The sequence below is a fragment of the Loxodonta africana genome, chromosome 2 (assembly GCF_030014295.1).
Source record: "Loxodonta africana isolate mLoxAfr1 chromosome 2, mLoxAfr1.hap2, whole genome shotgun sequence".
In the NCBI taxonomy this organism is placed as follows: Eukaryota; Metazoa; Chordata; class Mammalia; order Proboscidea; family Elephantidae; genus Loxodonta; species Loxodonta africana.
The window spans coordinates 55,281,243-55,302,872 of record NC_087343.1 but is presented as its reverse complement, the minus strand read 5'-3'; the positions used below and the strand labels follow the sequence as shown (position 1 = coordinate 55,302,872).

The following is a 21,630-nucleotide window of genomic DNA, read 5'->3' as shown; positions in this document are numbered from 1 at the left end:
CCATGGAAGCAGCAGTCAAGAAATCAAAAGACACATTGCATTGGGCAAATCTGCTGCAAAGTACCTCTTCAAAGTGTTGAAAAGCAAAGATGTCACCTTGAAGACTAAGGTGAGCCTGACCCAAGCCATGGTATTTTCAGTTGTATCGTATGAATGTGAAAGCTAGACAATGAATAAGGATGACAGAGTAAGAACTGATGCCTTTGAATTATGGCATTGGCAAAGAATATTGCATATACCATGGACTGCCAAAAGAATGAACAAATCTGCCTTGGAAGGATTACAACCAGAAAACTTCTTAGAAGCAAAGATGAAGACTGCGGCTTACATACTTTGGACATGTTTTCAGGAGGGATCAATCCCTGGAGAAGGACATCATGCTTGGTAAATACAGGGTCAGTAGAAAAGAGGAAGACTCTCAACAAGATGGATTGACACAATGGTTGCAACAATGGGCTCAAGCATAACAGCGATTGTAAGGATGGCACAGGACTGGTCAGTGTTTAGTTCTGTGGTACACAGGATTGCTATGAATTGGAACCAACTCAATGGCACTTTACAATCATAACATTTTATATATATACATACATATAATTTTATTGTTTGTCTACCAATAAAGTAGCCAAACTACTACTGTAACTCACAATATGGACTAGCTTCATTTCAGTTAAGATTAGAATTTGACAGATATCGGGATACTAAAGTGTTGGTGACAAACCCCCTCAACCCAATTCTGCAGAATTTACAAAGGGATGAAGAGAGGTTCTGTTCTATAATTCTTGGATTTGTAGGGAGATGAAAGATTTTTTAAAAAGGGGACAGACAAAGGATTTTGTGAGGAAGGAGAATGGTAAGTAGATTTCTTTGGGGAGAGCAGTCGTGGTGCTATGAGTCCCTTGCTTGAATTTGGGAAAGGGATGGAGTGGTGGTTACATTCTAATTCCAAGCTCACTATGGAGGGCTTCGAAGGAGACACAGAGCACAGGAATCTGCCTGGGAAATCCATATGGAAGAGAAGGGTTGTCTTAATAGCTTTGGTGGAAGAGTCAGGACAGTGTACTAGTGTTGAGAATGGCAAGAATTTGTTGAGTCAAAGGATGCATGAGTGTTCTCCATGCAGACATGGCCCACACTGCAGAAAAAGCCAGGAAAGAATCAACACGAATTCTTCTCAATACAGCCTCTAAGAGGCAAGAAAGTCTCAGCAGAGAGAGGAAGGCTGGGTATGTTGGACGACCAGGATCTGTGGAAGCATCCATTTTGGTCAAAGGAAGTGCAAGGTAATTTCAGCAGGAACCCTCCAAGAAGTCTCAAAAGCATCCTATTAAATGAAGACAGCTGTAAACATCTTCCAAACTTGAAAGAAAAAAAAAAAAATTAAGTCCAGCAAGACTGGCCCTATTTATCCTCTTACTTTCCAAGCTTCTCTGTCTTTTGTCCTAAAATCCATTGCTGTTAAGTCCATTCTGACACTATAGAACAGAGTAGAATTGCTCCATAGGGTTTCTGAATAGCAGCTGGTGGGTTTGAACTGCTGTCCTTTTGGTTAGCAGCTGAGCTTTTAACCACTGTGCCGCTGGGGCTCCTCTTTGATCCTAGAGGGGGCGAAAGAGCAGTTAGTGGCAGGAGAGATGGAAGCAGGGAGGTGAGAGAAGAAGGGAGGCTGGCTTCTCTTTCGCACTTCAGGTTTTTAGCTCCATGAAACGAGAAGCCTTAATAACTTAAGTTCGGATATGTGATTACTACAGAGGACAGAAGCATCTAAATTCTGCTTTGAGTTCTTTGCAACCTAAAGAAACTGTAGGATTGCCTAAGAGTGAGTAGAAAATTCACAGACCTTCAGAAATTTTCTTACTTGAACCCTTGGGGGTGGGTCAGGGTGAAGCAGTTTAGCTGCTTACCTACGGAAAAATATCAGTACCAAGCTAATTAAAGACATATTTAAATTTAGGTCCAGTGAGTTATTTGTATTATTTGTAAGTTATGTCATGTTTATCCAACACAGATAATTCATTGTGATTCTTCGAAGAATTATTTGGAAATAAATGATTGTAATAATGACCTGGCAAGCATTTAACAAAAACCAATTTAAATTTTTAATTTATTCTGATTCCATAAGAAAATTATTCTTATTTTTAAGGGTGGATGATTAATATGAAAAGACTTCCTGGAGCTGACGCACATCTAGAAAAAGCTGATACACATAACAAACTTTTTTGTTTTTACTGTAATTGGAAGGAAAATTTGGTGTGCATTTCTGGAATAATTTTGCAGATTCAGCTTGATTCAAATTTAAGAGTTCAGTACATAGATTTTAAAAGCTAGATTTCATTATTGAGCTATAAACTGATTTGTCAAGCTTTTAAATATAACATATACCAAAAAATGTTTTAAAATTCCTCTGTTTATCTTTAAGTAGGTTATGATATCTTCATGAACACTTCTTTCTTGGTGCCCTAAAATAAATCATCATCACTTTTCTTCATATATTTGGTCTCTTACCTTTTGGGTTGTATCTTTAGGTTTTAAAATGATATTTTATCTTTGTATTTTCTTATGTTTTAGAAATTGGCTAGCTTAAAAGATTTTTTGTGGATGTGTTGCGTACACTTAGTGGTGACAATAGCGAAAAGGAGATAGCTTTTTTTTTTTTTTCTTGCTAGTGCTACATAATAATAATTGTGCCAAAATTGTTAAAACTGTAGATTTATCTTAATGAAACAATTAATGAACAAAAAATGAAATTAAATGTGATCTATGCTGTAAGTCCTTTCTCCTCTATTTACATTACAGCTCAATATTCTGTTGCTTGCCAAGAAGCTTTTATTTTTATTAATGTCACCTCTTTGGTAGTCATCCAAAAATGCTTTAAGTATTTCTTTCATTAAAGGCCATCTTTTATTTACCTCTGAAAAAATATATAGATTTTAAGTTATTCTTATTTATTTTTCCAGCTTCATCATTCCAGCTTCATCATTTCTTCATCTTCCTGATTGCCCAATAAAATTTTTGGATTCTCAGATGACTGGCTGGCACATTTGGGTAAAATAGTGATTAATTCAAAATAATATGAGGCATGATTACTATGGTAGAGATTTTTGGTTTTCATTCCTGTCCTATTTTTCTCTCTTCCTAGGCATATGGAAGGATTACACTCTGTAAATTATTTGTGTATTTGCATTTATATGATTATTTCAGAGCCCTGGTGTGCAGTAGTTAAGATCTTGCCTGGCAATCAAAAGGTCGGCAGTTCAAATCCACCAGCAGCTCCTTGGAAACACTATCGAGCAGTTCTACTCCATCTATAAGGTCACTATGAGTCAGAATCAACTCGATGGCAATGGGTTTGATTTTGGTTTGGTTTGGTGACTACTCCTGGCAAGTAGGTTGTGAACAGAAGTGAGATGTATTACTTTGGGGTCAAAACATTTTAAAAGCCTTGATGGCCACAGTAGTTAAACACTCAGCTGCTAACTGAAAGTTCAACAGTTTGAACCCACCAGCCAACTTCTCAATGGGAGAAAGATGTGGCAGTCTGCTTCCATAAAGATTACAGCCTTGGAAACCCTATGGGGCAGTTCTACTCTTTTCTATAGGGTCACTATGAGTCAGGATCGACTTGATGGCAACTTTTTTTTTTCCTAGTCTGCCCAAACAGCAATTCTTCCCTTCACATAAGGAGACCTTACTTTGTGATCATGAGGACAAAAAACTGAGGCATCCTGAATCGCTGAGTCCTTCATGGAGAACAGCTTTCCTAGAGAAGCCATAGATCCTTGGCAGACTTTTCATGAGTGAGAAGTAAACAGCTCTTTTGGAGTCGTTTGGTAGAATAGCACTAGCCCAGTCTATAGTTGCTACACAATTGGTCATTAGTTGATTACTGAAAATACTAAGCTGAATATTTAATGCCCACTGAATTCCAAAAGTGGAGGCTTTAACTAAATATTATAGGAGGATATAACATACTGTATAAAAGTGTATATATTTTAGAATATGCTATAAAATTACATTGTGAAGAATGAGAATTCCAGAACACTTAATTGTGCTCATGAGTTACCTGTACGTAGACTAAGAGGCAGTCATTCAAACAGAACAAGGGGATACTGTGTGTTTAAAGTCAGGAAATGTGTGCATCAGGGTTGTGTCCTTTCACCATAGTTATTCAGTCTGTATGCTCAGCAAATAATCTGAGAAGCTGGACTATATGAAGAAGAACAGAGTATCAGGATTGGAGGACTCATTAACAACCTGCAATATGCAGATGTACAACCTTCCGTGCTGAAAGTGAAGAGGACTTGAAGCACTTACTGATGATGGTCAAAGACTATAGGTATGAATTAAACCTCAACATAAAGAAAACAAAAATCCTCACAACTAGACCGATAATCAACATGATGATAAACAGAGAAAATACTGAAGTTGTTAAGGATTTCATTTTACTTGGATTCACAATCAATGCCCATGGGAACAGTGACCAGGAAATCAAACAACGTGTTGCAGTGGGCAAATTGGCTGCAAAAGACCTCTTTTAAGTGTTGAAAAGCAAAGATGTCACTTTGAGGACTAAGGTGCGCCTGACTGAAAACCATGGTATTTTCAATAGCCTCAAATACCTGAGAAAGCTGGACAATGAATAAAGAAGACCAAAGAAGAATTAAGGCCTTGAATTATGGTGTTGGTGAAGAATATTGCATATACCATGGACTTCCAGAAGAATGAACAAAGTACAGTAAGAAGTACAGCCAAATGCCCCTTAGAAGCAAGGATGGCAAGAGTTTGTCTCACTTTGGACATGTGGTCAGGAGGGAACAGTCCCTGGAGAAGGACATCATGGTAAAGTAGAAGGCCAGTGAAAGAGAAGACCTTCAACAAGACGGATTGACACAGTGGCTGCAATGATGGGTTCAAGCATAAAGATTGTGAGGATGGTACAGGACCATAGGGCCGCTATGCATGGGAGCTGACTCAACAGCACCTACCACCACCACCACTACGGGTCAGAAATGACTCAACAGCAACTATTTTTTTTAATTGGCATATTTTAACTATTTACATTTTTTACATATAAATGATACTCAGAAGAACATATGCATGTAGATTAGGTGTGTTCTATAGTTGGCATATTTGTAGACAGCATACATACTAGCTGGTGTGGAAAAGACTCACTGATGAAAAGCCTCTGTAAGTGTGGAAGATTTGTGATCTTCAGGAAACAGTGGCGATTAACAAATTAGGTAATTTCCTGGATCTCTAGAAGAGACATAGTTTTTATATCTGTAAAATAGGAATGAAATATCTCTTTGGCCTATTGCAGAGGTTGTTGTTCAGAGTTCATAAAACTCTTTCGCTTTAAGTACTATGTAATGTTAGTCGTTATTGTGGTTTCATTGCCAAAAAAAGAAAAAGAAAACAAACAAAAAACCCAAAAATTTTATAGGTGGGTTGTAGGTTCTGTTTTTAAAATTCATATGTATACTCCTTCAATTATGTATGCTTTCTCTTATAGTTTCAATTCTCAAATCCTACCCCTGATACTTCTGAATCTTAACTCTCTGTTTCTAAACAACTAAATAACTTCCTGATTTCTATATGGATGGTAAGTCATGATCTCAAAATCAATATGTCAATGTCTAAAGCCATCGTCTTCCTGCTTCTTTCACCTCCACATCCTCCTTTTGTCCCCTTCTTTATCCTCTAAAATCAATCATAACTTCACTTTTTTGTTTTTTGGGTTTTTTTTTTTTTTTTTGCTTTTTTCAGTTACCGATGCACTATTTTCCAAGTTACCCAAATTTAAAATTGAGATATCTTTGTCTAACTGCACTCCCTCAATTCCACCCCAGCCAAATTATTCTTGGCTCTGTGTTGAACTTCATGAGGGCTGCATCTATTGTTGTTTATCTTTGCTTCTTCTACTGCATTTGGCATCAAGTTTTGTGTTTAGCAGGTTCTTAATAATATAATCCAATGAAGAGAAATTAAATGCTTTTCTAACTTTATGCATTTGGTGATTGAGCTGGGAGTGTAATTCAGATCTTCATTGCCAGTTTTTGTTTTTAAGCAATGGTATTAATTCGTCTAATGTATAATATTCTTTGTTCCATCCATTCAAAGAAAAAGATATCATGGGCACTTCTTACGAGCCAGGAATTGCCTTAGGTGCCGATAATAGACAAGTAAGCCAAAATGACATGGTCATTTCTCTTAGGAAGCTGGTAATTAATGAACAAAATAGATATAGTAAGTCGTATTGGTAGGAGAAGATAATTTTGAGCACAAACTAATAATTTTGAGCACCAACTACATAGCTGGCACTGTATTAAGCATTCTTCATATATTACTTAATTCTTTAAATAAACTTGTTCTATTCATTGGTTTAACAAATATTTTTTGATCATCCATTATATGCTAGACACTATTGTCAACAAACCAAACAAATCCATTGTCATTGAGCTGATTCTGACTCATAGCAATCCTATAGGACAGAGTAGAACCACCCCATAGGGCTTCCAAGGAGTGCCTGGTAGATCTGAACTGCCGACCTTTCAGTTGGCAGCCATAGCACTTAACCACTACGCCACCAGGGTTTCCACTATTTTTAACAGTGTTATGGAAAAAAAAAAAAAAGCATAAGAGGGATTAGAGATTACTAGTAAGAGAAGGTGTTCTATTTTTATAGAAGGATCAAGGAAGGTGTCTCTGAGGAGGTCATATACCCGCAGAAGCAGAGGAATGAACCTTATGTAGATTTTGGAAGAGAACAGCAAGTGATGAAGTTCTAAAATGGAAATACGTCTGGCTTATTCAAGAAACAGAGAGAATTACAAGTTCAAGTGGAAGCATTGGGGAAGCTGGGTCATGGGTTGGAGAGAGTGGTGAAATGTGAGGTTGTATATTGTTAAGGGCCAGATAATGTAGGGCCTTGTAGATCATAACAAGAAGTTTGGATTTTATTACAAACATGACAGGAAGCCCTTGGAGAATTTTGATCTCATGTTTTCAAAAGCCTTCTCTGACTATTCTGAGGTAATTCCCCTTTCCAGTATACAGTATATGTCTTAGCTTGTTCAGACCTGTATTTCCTTTCCTTGTTATTTTTTTATTTTCATTTATTCACTTACCTTAATATGAAGAAATATATGAATATAATCACAAACTGAAAAGGTTGCACTGATTTCATGTAGTATTCACTTAAGCCATCTCAGAAAAAGGACATTGTTTTTGTTTTGAAAGGTCCCTAGATATGATAGTATATGAACCAATTATCTACCACTCTCCTCCCAAAGACAGATTTTGTTTTTTTATCTCAAGACACTGTGTCAAGGGTCCCTGATTCCAAATGGAATTAGTGTCATTATTCATGAAAATCAATTGGAAACTCATTCTTTGCTTCTCTAGTAAAACCAAGGTCTTCTTAAGTTGGTTTTAGTCAGAAGGTAGAAGAGCCCCAAGAGGAGAGAAGACTGAGACAGGAAGCAAGCTAAATGCTGACAGCAGGTATTGGAAAAGAAATGTGCAGCTTAAAGTGGATTTTTTTTTCTCTCTAAAAAGGTGAAAACAGAAGCCATGGAATATTGATAATTGATAATGGAAACACTAGGGTCATGAACTTCAGAAGGAAAATTTCCTGACAAAGGACTTCACTATAGCTGCAAGGAACTGGGTACTCACCAAATAAATGAACAAGAAAATTATCAAAAACTGGTCAGAGTATTTGTAAAAGTAAAATTGAGATTTCAAATAGGGTTTTGTTCATAAATGGAGATAGCTTCCGGTGATTACACTCCAATTTTCGTACTTCATCTGTTTTGTGTATTTCTGTTTCACCTTGTAGTCTTCCAAGGTGAATTTTATACCCACTTTTGCAATGTAAAATATCCTCATTTGTCTAATGTGTTCTTATCTCTTTGAATCACATAATCTCTGATTCAATTAGGTAGATGGTGACTCCTGAGTTTCCTTCAGATTTATGGAGATATATTTATCCCCCCCCCTTTTTTTTTTAAATCAGATAAGGAGAGATCTGGTCCATGAAATACAGTAATTTATCATTTCAAGAGAGGCAAATTTGCTTGCTATTTTATACTGCTGTGAATCCACATTATCTTACAGGTGTTTTAAACATCTGTCTAGATCTGATAAGTCCTTTTATTTAGAATAAATTGATTCTCTCCTCCCAGAGAGGATAACTGTGCCATGTGCCCTAACAGCACACAGAGATCAGTAAACCCTGGGATCATGAACATGAAACACAATGGGCTGTTGAATTTAGAGAAAGTAGGAGTATACACAGAAGTGGGTAGTTTTCTAATAAGCAACTGATTATTAGTTATTATTTTAGACCTTTGGGCTAATCATAAAGAAGGCTATTAGCAGCTAATGGATTGAATAAGATAGCTCATATTAATATAATTTGTGTGATATGAAAATGGAAAAATAGACCATGGCAGATCAACTGTTATCAAATCTCCATAAAGCATGTGAGATGCTCTTGAAAGGGTCCGAAGGCTGTGAACTTTCTTCTGACTAAACGTGAGAGACTTAGAATCGCTTTCTCTTAGCTCAAGACACATTCTAAGATTTATAGCAGGAAAAGGTGAGGCAGATGAAGAAACTAAAGTTCTGGGAGGATAAATGACTTGTCTAATGCCTTATACCTACATAGGGTACCACTGGAATGAAAACCCTGGTCCTCTGAAATGTATCGTGCCTTTGTTGGTGACTGATACTTCATCATCTTTTCCTCTCAGTGTTACTATAACAAACCTAGTATCATCATTTTTATTCTTGTCATGCCAATATTAAAGTTAACTCTGAGAATTATATGAAATGAATCACAGCAAGTGTCAGGGAAGAGACCTATAACAACAACAGAGAAGGCTATATATTGGTTGATGCTATTAAATATTTGAAAAGAATGAAAAAGTGTTGTAGACGAGTAGCAATAAGAAGAAAAAATAATAAATAAAAATACAACCCTGTTTATCCCTTTGGTTTTCAAATAGAAAAATTTCTTTCTCCCTCATATATTTGAAATGAGCAGCAATTACGAAACAATAAACAGGTAGCTGTTGACAAGTGCTCTGAACATTAAAGAACCTTCTCTGTGTTCTTTATTGCTGTGTTCCTAGTGGTCATGTATAGTAATTAATTCTTTTAAATCAATCTTGTCCTCTACTTATTTTAAGCATTACCGTTAAATCTAGATATTAGCACTACAGTTGTCTGCCTGTGTTTCCTGGGTTTAACCGTGTCATGGAAGTCCTCCTTTGGAGAGCTAAGCTAAGCCGTCATGGCCCATCTGGGAGGATAAAGTATAGACAATATAGCAACATCCCAAAGTTACTTAGAGAAGCCAGAACAGTAGAAGAATGATGGCTTTTGCCCGGAGCTCTGTGTGTGCTCTGTGTTTAGCCCCATAATTCATTATCGGACGGATACCCCCTAACTGTGAGCAATTTTTGTTCCTTGAGGCCTGCTGATACCGGCTATGGTTCTGTCATTGATTTGAACGTAATCTGTGTGTTGCATCTTTATTGGATTGCCATGATTCATTTAAAAGGAAGTATTTTTGATCCTTGCTGACTGGCTTTCACGGTGGGGTGGGGTGGGTGGCGGGTTGGTGAGCAGCCTAGAAAAGAATATATTTTTAATACCGCTCTTGGGCTTATGGCTGGAGGGAGAACAACTAAAGCACATTAGTCCTTTCGCTATTCAGAGCTCTGACTGCTTTAGCTAGGGGGCCGGGATTTGTGATCCATTTTCTGCTTCCTGTTCAGCATCTATTTGATGCAATATGCTCCATGTCTCTTTCCATTAACTGAGACCTATATGATGTCAATTGAGAAAAACAGTAGCTGATGTTATGAAATACTTGCTGTGGCATGGCAAGGATATGTTATAAAGGCCTTTTACTTTGTTCCATTGTATATTTTAGTATTGTGTTTTATGCCTACAGCTTGGCTGCATTGAAAGGAAATATTTCAGCTGGGCTCTGCTGTTTTTTTTTTTTTTTTTTTTAACCTGCCTTTGAAATGCTAGATAACAGTGAGCTCAATCTATGACAAACTCTGATGTTAACACATGTGGGACAAATAACCCCACTGAGGCACATGACAACAATGCCAACACTATGCTTAAGATCAAACTTACAAACAGAGACATAATCTGCTCTAAGTAAGGGAAGTTTGATTTAACTTAGTGTCACAGATACAGCACCTTTGATGACTATAAATTATAGTCAGCAAGAAAGTGTGAGGCACTATCTCACCAGAGGAACCCCAGCAGGTTTGATTCTAAAATGGGAGATGTGACTGACACCATGTACATAAGAAACTGGCATGAAGAATATGATGCTTTACTGTTACCCAGGTCAAAAAATATATAGTATAAATTCCTGATTTCCAAGTGTCAGAAAACTAATGCTCTTTCGCCCTTCTAGTTGCTCCTGAAGACTAGGTAATATGTTATCCCTGAAGGTCTTACACAGTTTGAGATGAGGTTTAGAGCTCTGTGGTTACCTTGTATTAACATGAGAGATGATACGAAAACCTAATACTGTAGTGATAATCTCAAAAGTGTGAACCAATGCTAACGAAACAAAATTAAAACCTGGCAAATGGTTGGAAGGAAGTTATAGAGCTAAAAAAGGATTCTAACTCTAATGAGACACATTTATTGGTGAAACTATGATTTCTGTTGTTGTATTTTAATTAATAAATACTATAAAAAAAAGTTTTTTTTTTTTTTTTTTTATAGATAGATAGAATGGAGCCTTGATGGCACAGTGGTTAAGAGCTTGGCTACTAACCAAAAGGTTGGCAGTTCATATCTACTAGCCACTCCTTGGAAACTCTATAGGGCAGCTCTACTCTGTCCTATAGGGTCTCTATGAAAGGAAATTGACTCAACATCAATGGGTTTGGTTTGGTTTTTAATAAATAGAATATGAATGTATTATCTCATGTACAACCATAGCACGCATAAAGCAAGTGCTACTAAAAAGTTTCACACATTAAATTTATATTAATACAGAAAGTTCCAGACAACATGATGAGCAATTCTTTATCTATGGACGAACAATTGACATCGCTGCTTTTGACATGAAAGCAGTTGAAAGCCATGAGATTAATATTAATTTAGCCTTATTAGCCTTTCCCTCTCCTTAATTTTTGGAGAAGTGCAGAAAGTCTAAGTGACCCATATTTTAAAACATATTTTTATTTTTACAATATTTTAAAAATGTATTTTAAAGAAAATCTGAATTTTTCTGAGCATTGTTAAGAACAATAAGTTCCTGACAAATGTAGTTAGCATATTATGACTCAGGTTTCATTACTGCTCAACAGCTGCTTCCAAATTATACAATTCCTTTGACTTCCTTTAAGGGAGGTCACTTAATCCCCTCCTAGTGTTTGAACTATAGATCACTGTGTTTAAATATGCAGGTCTATTATTAATGAATACTATACACAAAACTTCAAACATCATTCGAGGGGGTTAAATTTATTGGCATCTGTTTCCAGCATTATGTCTTTTGTAAGCACCCATTCCAAACTCTGCACTTTTTGTAAAACTAGTCTATGAATGAAGATTTTTAAATTGTTAGTAGTCTTGTTTCTATGGAAACCAGCAGTAATTGACACTGATTGCTGAACTGAGGGAAACAGAATCAGAAGGTACCATTATGAAGAAGGCACCTCTATAAACTCTAAAGGCAAATTAGCTGCCAGAAATAACCATTTTACGTTAGGTTTATTATCCATGTAAAATAAATTTCTGTACATAAAGCCCAGTTTATGTGCAACAAGGTACTAAAAGGCTACTTTCACTTTTCCTGGATAATGCATCTATTAAGTTGTATGTGTGTCTATTTGTAAGAGTAAAAATAGTGCCAAACTGATAGTTTTTCAAAAAGTTCAGATGTTGATGGTACAATTTTACTGGATCTAGGTGTATATAGCATCATCCTGGCTACTCTTCTGTGTATACTTATGAAACTTGTTACTTTAGGCTAAGTATTAAATAAGCTACTGTCTTGAGTTCATCCAATGACAGCAGTAGGCTAAAATGGAGAAAATGTTTATTTCTTCTCCTTGTCTATAAGTATGGTGGGGAAAAGTGCTAAAATCACCAGAAAATGAGCATCTAACCAGGTCATTTAAGGTCAAACACCTCTAAATATATGCATTCTTTATAAATTCTTTTTTTTAGTTTTTTTAGTAGGGTGGAAATTGAAGGGGCAGGCTAGTTTATTTATTTTTTTTTCTGTCAAATCACTCTTCTAAACTTCAGTTTGAAACCCATAATTATTATTACTTAAATTCTTTTCTTTCTAATTATTTATGACATTGTATATAACATACATGATATCTATGCTCTGGAATATTACATTTGAAAATAAGTACTTTTAGGCTTCTCCAACTTTTGTGATGGCTGATAAAACCTATGGCTCTAAAGCTAGACACCATCATTAAAGAGGGCTCATTAAGTATGTTTCAGCATCCGTGGACAGCCTTCTGGTTGTCCATGAGCCCCTGAAACTTCATGCAAAATTGTGTTTGTGTGTACATTTGTCTAGAATGAGGATGATCAATTTTCTGCAGTTCTTAAAGGTTTCATCCAAAATAACATATTGCAACTAATTATATGTGGAAACAGATGTGAGAATCCAACTATCTTTGTTCAATTAAGGCAGATATTAAAGGAATTTGAAAAAAAATATGAGATAATGCCATCCTTCTTAATTTTTTCCATAAAAAAGCTATTTTTCTTAAAACTATGCTGTGTTACATGTAATGTGTTTGTTATTGTCATATAAAAAGAAATAATGCATAGATAAAAGGTTTGAGTTTTAATTTTTAATATGGTAAATATAAATTGATAGAATCCACTTAAACCACACTTTTTGAGCTCCTCGATAATTTTTAAGAGTGTAAAAGGGTCCTGGGATCAAAATGTTTGAGAATGACTGCACTGCAGTAAAGTAATGCATCTGTGTTAGTCAGAGGTTTGCATTTTATTTATTGGACTTCATATATTTAGCTTCCCAGTTGTTCATTTTCTTCAATGACTTGAGATTCTAGAAATTTAACAATTTGTATGAGTTTGCCTTATTTTAACACTAGCTTCTCAAGCTGCCTGGAATAAAGTCTGGCCAGTTGTATGGCTGTTTATTCTGGTAGCCAGTTTTACCAAAAAAGGTATGTGTAATTCCTCTTCAAATTGTGAGATTCAATTATTAATGCTTTTAGAAAAGTCAATCTCATCTTTATTTCTTCCAGAGGAAGATGCATCTTCTACCTAGCATACAAAACTCTTCATATATTATGAAAATAAAAAAGTATTAATGAAAATTCAATGAGCTAGTTTAAATTATGGAGAACAATATGTAAGGAGACAGAATTATCCAGTGTAGACAAAATGAAAACAAAATAAAACACAACTGATTAAAAAGCCAGTAAATACTGAGTATTAAGATGTATACCTGAGCTAACAATGAAAGCCATTTTTAGACAAAATATATCATACACTCTGCACAATTATAACAAAACATGACTTTTTAATCATCCACTTTGCTCTAATTTAATCATTTCATGTTTTGAGAGAAAATAAGTAGTATGTGAAAACTATCGATTTAAGATTTTCAATAATTCTTCAAACCTTGGCATAGTCTGTGAGCCACAAAGGCACCGAAGGCCCAGGTCAATGTCTAAGTGCTTCCCTCTTCAATTGTCCCTAAATATTTTAGGGCTCATTTTCTCCCATGGTGTGACACCTGTTAAGAGTATTTCCTGTTAAGTCTGATTTTTTAATGAAATCACCTTTCACTTCAAAAAGGTTGGAATATTGTTTAGTAACCAATTAAATCATTCTATGTGGTCATTTAAGGTTAGAATAGGTTATCTTTCATATTTCATGCCTTTTGCAATCTCATTTTAGCTTGGAAGGAAACTACTGTAACATATTACATTTCTTTGTTGTGGATTTTCCTGTCAGCATATTCTGAAATAAATTATTGATAAATATTGAGTCAAGTATAATAGAAAGTAAGCAATGGAAAAGATCTTCAGTTTCAGCTAGGCCAATATACATATTTTGCAAATAGGGAAACTGATGCCAGTTAATTTACCCAAGGTCACACGGCTAATAACTGAGTGGAAGAATTAGAACCCAGACTGAAATTTGTTTATCATTTTTACTATCCCACCCACTGCCCTGGAGTCAATTCTGATAGCGACCCTATAGGACAGAGTAGAACTGGCCCCTAGAGTTTCCAAGGAGAGCCTGGAGGAGTCGAACATGCGGACCTCTTAGTTAAGAGCCGTAGCACTTAACCACTACGCCACCAGGGTTGCCCATTTTTACTATAGACAGTCATTAATAGATAAGTTGTGAAAAGTATTTAACATTTACTAAAATGGATAATTCGTAAAGGGAAATTTCAGTTTTACTTTATAAGCCACTCATGGACATACACCAAGCTTATCAAATGGTAGGGAAGCCACAGTGCATAGCTTGCCTTCAAACGTGGAGTGTATATAAGGCATATTGGGCACTGCAGTGCGGAATCAAAATAGGGGAAGCAATTTAAGTAAGACACCGAGCAGGAATAGCTGCATCCCACCAATAGATCTTAAACCATGGGCCCACAGGTTACCAGCATAGCAGGTATTAAAAGGTGGCTTATCCAGAGGAAAAGCAAGCTCCAGGAGCAGAGATGCAGAGATAGCACAGCCTTGTGCTACAGCATTGCATAGACAAAGCCACCATCTTAACATATTGGAAGGAAGCAGAGTCTTCCCAGGAAGCAATTAAAATAGGCGTAGTACTCAGTAATTGTACTTGACTAAAGTGCATGAGCAATATTTAAAGCTCAAAAATAAGAATCCTGAAGCAAGAAGTAAGCATTTTAATGTAGACAGGTTTTGTGGCACAATAGCAGTCTTGGCGTCACAGAAGGACTACTCCAGAGACCATTGCCGGAGCCATGGTTAAGTGTTCCTCATCAATTCCTGAGTGAGGAGGAAGTGGAATCATTATAAGAATCTATTATGTATTTTTTATATTTGCTTTACGTAGTTATGATATCAAAGTATAGCATTATCGTTGTAAAATTATCATTGTAAAATGTGAGTTTATGTATTATTAATAGATAAATTTTCTGTTTTTATGATGAATTCTTCCAGTCATGGAGCCAGAGATATAAGTATTGGGATGAGTGGGTTTTGCTTGAATATTAGAATTGGAAATATTAGACTCAGGATTCTGGTGTTCAAAATGACCAGGGCCAGATAGCACCCAGCATGGGCTTCTGAATCATTCACGCAGGTTCTCTTTACATGGACCCTTCCCTAGAGACTCTGAGTTGTGCAGTGCTAAGCTCTGTTCAGCTCTGCTGTCATGTTAATTATCACGGGGTCCATTATTTTGATAATTTCATGCTTCAGCAGAATATTATGTATCAAAAGCATGCATAAAACTGCTTTTTAGTTTGCAAAAACACAAACAAAACCTTAAATGGGGTCTTAGTAGAAGTTATTTGCAACAGTTGAAGAACTTCCTTTTCCATCACAAAGCATTATTTCCAAGATTTAATTTTGCCATGGCTTTTTGTTTTCTGTAAAAAACCGCTTGATACAAAGGGTCATGGTATCAGCAAAACATAGCCAGATTTTTGTTGAATGACATAAACCTGTCAGAATGCTGAGCTTTGATGTTCCATTAAGTGATCAATGTAGATTACTGACTTTTGGCTAAATGCTACTCAACCAGATAAGGTCAATACCTGTTAGTTCATTGGTGGAATAATTAATCAATCAATACAGGATGCTAGAAGTCAGGGAGAATTATTGCCAGGCTCGTATCTCCGGTTTTGGTCACAGAAATTATTTAGAAACATCCTTGCAACATTAACTCCCTCTGTGCAGGGTTTATTGTAACATTATGTATCTAGGGGGAGGGAAGAGAAAAATTCAAGTGAGTAGCACTTGTAACCTTGAGCTCCCCAGAAGGAAAAGCCTCTAACAAGCTGAGTGCATCATCATTAGTTCTTCCTTTCACATTGTCATCGCACTCTGCTTGTAAAATAATGACATGCAATTTTTCTATTTTACAGTTGGACCACATGACTCCGTGTTCTTTTTCACAGCGACTTACCCATCCCCCAGACTGCCTGGTTGAAGGCTGGAACTGCTCACCTTTAAACATCTCAGCCAGAGCCTTTTGTAGTAGCTGGTTACAATATTTCCTAAGAGCTAAAAAATCATCCATCTGGTTCACAGAAAAATTCTCTGTCCTCATTCTTTGCTCTTTCCAGTACAACCAAAACTTTCCTTCTGAGAAATGCAGAGGGTCTTGGAAAAGGTTCTTTGTGTTTTAAATGTTATTTATGTTGTAATTTCTCTGAACTCAATGAGTTTGGAAAAATTTACAGTAAAATCTACTTTTTGTTAAAGGGTGATTACTGGTTCTAATTCTGCTCGATCAAATCATCTTTTTTTTTGTAAATAAACTTTTTTTCTTTATTGTGATATATGAATATATGCATATAACAAAACATTTTCTAGTTCAACAGTTTTTACATGTATAGTTCTGTGACATTGATCATGTTCATCATTTCTGCAAATACATGCTACAACATGGACGAACCTTGAAAATCTTGCATTGAGTGAAATAAATCAGTCACAAAATGTCAGTGCATCTTTTTCTGTATAAAGTTACAAACTGTTATTAAATTTTTGCAATACTAATGCCAATGCTTTTAAATATTTTAATAAATACAGCACGTTTAATATGACTCAGGTATGTATAGTAACGATCTCTGCTCCTAAGGAACTTAGACATTTAACCAACACTTTGGTGCATTTTGGTTTTCCCATCAATTCTGCATCTATCTGCTGATCAATTTTATCCTTCCGGCAACCCTGTGAAGTAGGTTGCGAAGGATTATTACTGCAACGTATCAGTTAAAAGAAACAATCTCATGAGGCTTATTTCTTGCTAAGGTCACTTATTTAGCAAATAAACTAGAAACAGAATATGGAATTTCTAGGTCCTCAGGAATCTAGCCTGAAACTATTGACAACTTTCACTACTGTAAAATAGAAAATACCCCTAATGTGATATAGTGTGAGAGTCTTTGCCAGCGATGAAGTCCTTTTGTGTAAATTTGAAAAAAATCAACCTTTCTTCATGTAAAAACACAAGAGGAAGAAAGAGAAGAGAATGTTAAGTTAATATATTACTGTACCCTTGAACAACCATACTCAGCTGAGCTCTACCTAGACAAGCTTTGTGCACACATCCCAACCCTCTTGTCTGCTTCCACATGCCCCAGATCACCCACATCAATAGCAATCGTAGACAGTGCCAAGGAGCCTCCCCCAAGATGAGGCAACAATGTCAGCTTCAGAGCTGAGGTAGGAGTGGGAAGATGCCCAGCACATGGTTGGGGCAAAGCACTGGCATGAACATGGGTATACTAGTAAGCTGGTGTGCATGCTCTCCTCAGTGTAAATATGGTCCAAGTGTCAGTGTGGGATTAAGTAGGAGTGGGATCTCCCTCACTGAGCAGGATTCATCAGGGAGGCCTGGAATTTCTAGCTCTGTGCCTGCCCCCAAATCAAACCCATTGCTATTGAGTTGATTCTGACTCATGGTGACCCCACATGTTACAGAGTAGAACTGCCTCATAGGATTTTCTTGGCTGTAATCTTTATGGAAGTGGATCACCAGGCCTTGCTTCCACGGCACTGCCCTGTGGGTTCAAACCACCAACCTTTTGATTAGTAGCCCAGCACAAACCATTTGCACCACCCATGGACTTTCCATGCCTATCCACATGCTTTCAAATAAGTCAGTGTATGTCTATTATGTGAATGGCAAATTCTGAGATACTGTGCCATTTTGCAGTGTATAATCTGAAAACCTATGCCTTAGGTTAGGTTGCCATAGAAGCTGATCAAGACCCTTTACTCCTTTTCTCATTTGTAGGTCAGTTCTGTGTTCCATTCCATTGAATCACTGTGGTCTCTGTGTCAACCCAATAATACAGGTATCATTCTTTGCAAGTCTCTGAACCCAGCCTTAAGGAATCACAGCCTCCAGTTGATGTCTCTTGGAACAGTCCCTCGGGAACCCTGCATTGTCACGTAAGAATTCTGAAAACCCTGAGACCAACATGTTGGAGAGGATAAATGTAGGCACTTAGGTTGTTTGTCCTAGCTGAGTCAAACTTTCCAGCCATCCCTGCCAAGGTATTGGACATGCAAGTGAAACCATCCTGGACCTTATAGACCAACCAATCCATCAACTAACTTCACTGTTGAGTGACCTCAGTTAATGCATAAGAATCACCCAACGAGGTCCTGGAGGATTCTTTTTTTTTTTTTTTTAATTGTTATTGTGCTTTAAGTGAAAATTTACAAATCAAGTCAGTCTCTCATTAAAAAACAAAATTATACAAGCCTTGCTATATAGTCCTAATTGCTCTCCCCCTAATGAGACAGTACACTTGTTCCCTCCACTCTTTCTTTTCTAGTCTATTCAGCCAGCTCCTGACCCCCCTCTGCCCTCCCATCTCCCCTCCAGACAGGAGATATCAATGTAGTCTCTTGTGTCTACTTGATCCAGGAAGCTCACTGTTCACCAGTATCATTTTCTATCCCATAGTCCAGTCCAATCCCTGTCTGAAGAGTTGGCTTTGGGAATGGTTCCTGTCGTGGGCTAACAGAAGGTCTGAAGACCATGACTACCAGGATCCTTCTAGTCTCAGTCAGACCATTAAGTCCGGTCTTTTTACGAGAATTCGGGGTCTGCATCCCACTACTCTCCTGCTCCCTCAGAGGTTCTCTGTTGTGTTCTCAGAACAGTCATCGGTTGAAACCGGGCACCATCTAGTTCTTCTGGTCTTAGGCTAATGTAGTCTCTGGTTCATGTGGCCCTTTCTGTCTCTTGGGCTCATAATTACACTGTGTTTTTGGTGTTCTTCATTCTCCTTTGTTCTAGGTGGGTTGAGACCAATTGATGCAACTTAGATGGCAGCTTGCTAGCTTTTAAGACCTCAGATGCCACTCTTCCTGCAGGATTCTTGATCTACAAAATTGTGAGCAAAATAAAATTATTGTTGGTTTAAACCACTATGTTTTGGGGTAATTTGTTATATAGTAATTGCTAACACGAACAGAAGGTGATCAAAGGAAACATTGGTAGGGGTACAGGGAGTTGGCAAAGAAAAGAAAAGGAAGTCAATATATGGAATGCATTAATGAGTAGGTTACTACTGTGGTCAACTGAGCTTCAACCTACCAGAGACGCTGTGTGGAACATGGCTCAGGGTTTAGGGTTCTTCCTGTGACCAAGTCTCAATACTTTCAGCTTGCCCTGCTTGTAGGCATGTTATGCTCCTGAGCCTAGAGAAAGCTTTCTGGCAGAGTCCAGGTGTGTGCAGCAGAGCTGTGGCTGTGCACGTGAAGGTGAGTGCCAAGGGGAAGTGGGCAGGACTGACAGCCCGTGCTATAACATGCATAGGTCCAATGTAGGATCTTCACAGGCATTTCCAGGGAGGGTATATCATTGTTGTTTTTTGGGCCTGACTTTTCTGCCAAACACATTAGTGGCTGCTGACATGTGTATTGTCACATGTCAACTTTTATTCCCAACTTTCAGTGGCTTAATTATTCAAAGGCCAATTCAAATAGCATCTATCCCTAGATGACTTCCTATGCCCACTCCAAGAAAAATTAATCCTTTCTGTGTCTGTATATTTTATGACACCTTTTAAAATTCCATGTCAATATCTCTGAGTATATTATCACATTTTGTCATAGTTTAATGTCAGTGTCTCCATCCCCTAATTTCCTCCACTCCATCCAAACTCCAGTAGGAAATAGGCTGACTGGACAAGTCTTGTGGATCTTTTTTTTACTTGCCATACTGGGAACTAATCCAGCTTCATGGGAGACAAACAGAGGATACTAGATATTTGTTTACTGTATTATAATGGATTGAAATAAATGTTTTGGTTGTCTTATATCTTTTCGAAAGTATTTACATCCTGTTAAAAAGAAGGCAAGAGATTTCCCACGCATTCTAATTTAAACTTGTTTCCATCAAGATCCACTGCACCAAGTGGAGCATACTTATTGGATAGATATATTCTAATGGACTAGATGCGAAATTAACGTTAATAGTAAAAAGAAATGTTTCCCAAGATTACAGCTTTGAAAACCCTGTGGAGAAGTTCTACTCTGTCCTGTAGGGCCCATATAAGTCGGAATTGACTGGATGGCCATTGGGTATATAGTTATCAGATTCAAGAAAAAATAAAATTTATGTGTTTTGGGAATTAGAACCAGAAGTTGAGTTGACACTAAAATTAATACAATGAACAGGGCCAGGAAACTATTTGTTCACCAGGATATCAGCTTTCAGATCATTTTCACTTTCATGAAAATAACAATGTAAAATGTTAGCGCAAAGACCTCCTTTTGGAGAGCTGCAATTGTGGGCAAATGGATCTGACTAAATGTCTCTCAGATTCTTCATGAAATAATGGAAAACTTTTTTTTTTTATTCCATAATATGATTCTGAAAATAAATAATGAATGTCACTAAAATGCATTATGCTTTATAAATATCATCTGTAAAATATGATTAATAGTATTTATTCTTAGGGTAAGGATAAAATGAAATTATTTGTAATTTGACCAGTGTCTGAGACCTAGTTAAGTAGTCAAAAAAAGTAGCTGTAATAATTTTTGCAATTTTTTAATGTCACTTTTTATGAAACTCATCTCGTTTCCTATCAGTTCTGCTTTCAAATGTCCTGATTTGATAAAAAGAATCTTGGTATGAGTTTATTTAAATATAATTACTTTCAGTAAGGAAAATCCTTACAAATCCTACAGATAGCCTGGTATAAATAGAAAAGTTTTTTATACTTTTCTTATTCAAGTGTCTTAGAAAAGTTTATAAAGTAAAAACATTAAAATAGAAAACTATTTCTCTGTTCAATAAAATAGGCACTGTAGTATCTAAATAAAACTCTGATACTTAGTATAACTAAATTGTTTATATATATATATGGAAACCCTGGTGGTGTAGTAGTTAAGAGCTACAGCTGCTAACCAAAAGCTCGGCAGTTCGAATCCACTAGGTGTTCCTTGGAAATTCTATAGGGCAGTTCCACTCTGTCCTGTAGGGTCGCTATGAGCTGGAATCAACTCCACAGCAACAGGTTTTTGATTATATGTATGTATATATATATATATATATATATATATATATATATATATATATATATATATATGTATGTATACACACACACACATACACACATTTATAGATATATGAAACATCTTAAGTCACTACAAAGTGATATATACAATTTTTTCCGGCTAATAAATCTGGGTAAAGAACCAGTTTATTTTTGATGTCACGAAGGGCTTACCTTTCATGACAAAGATGAAAAGTTTCAAATACTCATTGCTGTAAAGGTTTTTCACAATGGCGTGATTATTTCTTGCATGTTTTTCATTTGTTTTGTTTCAGACTCAATTCTGTCACTGTAACCTGTACAAATTTAAAAGATTTTCTGGCAAGGATTTATAATACTCTACTGCTATT

The 21,630-nt window shown here is 36.6% G+C and overlaps 1 long non-coding RNA gene across 1 annotated transcript; it reads left to right on the top strand.

Moving 5' to 3' along the window:
• The first annotated feature begins 2,647 nt into the window (after window positions 1-2,647).
• LOC135228146 (uncharacterized) lies at window positions 2,648-20,133 on the top strand. The gene is made up of 3 exons (XR_010318476.1): window positions 2,648-3,042; window positions 18,059-18,155; window positions 19,012-20,133. It is a non-coding gene; the product is annotated as an uncharacterized LOC135228146 (long non-coding RNA).
• Window positions 20,134-21,630: the final 1,497 nt, after the last annotated feature.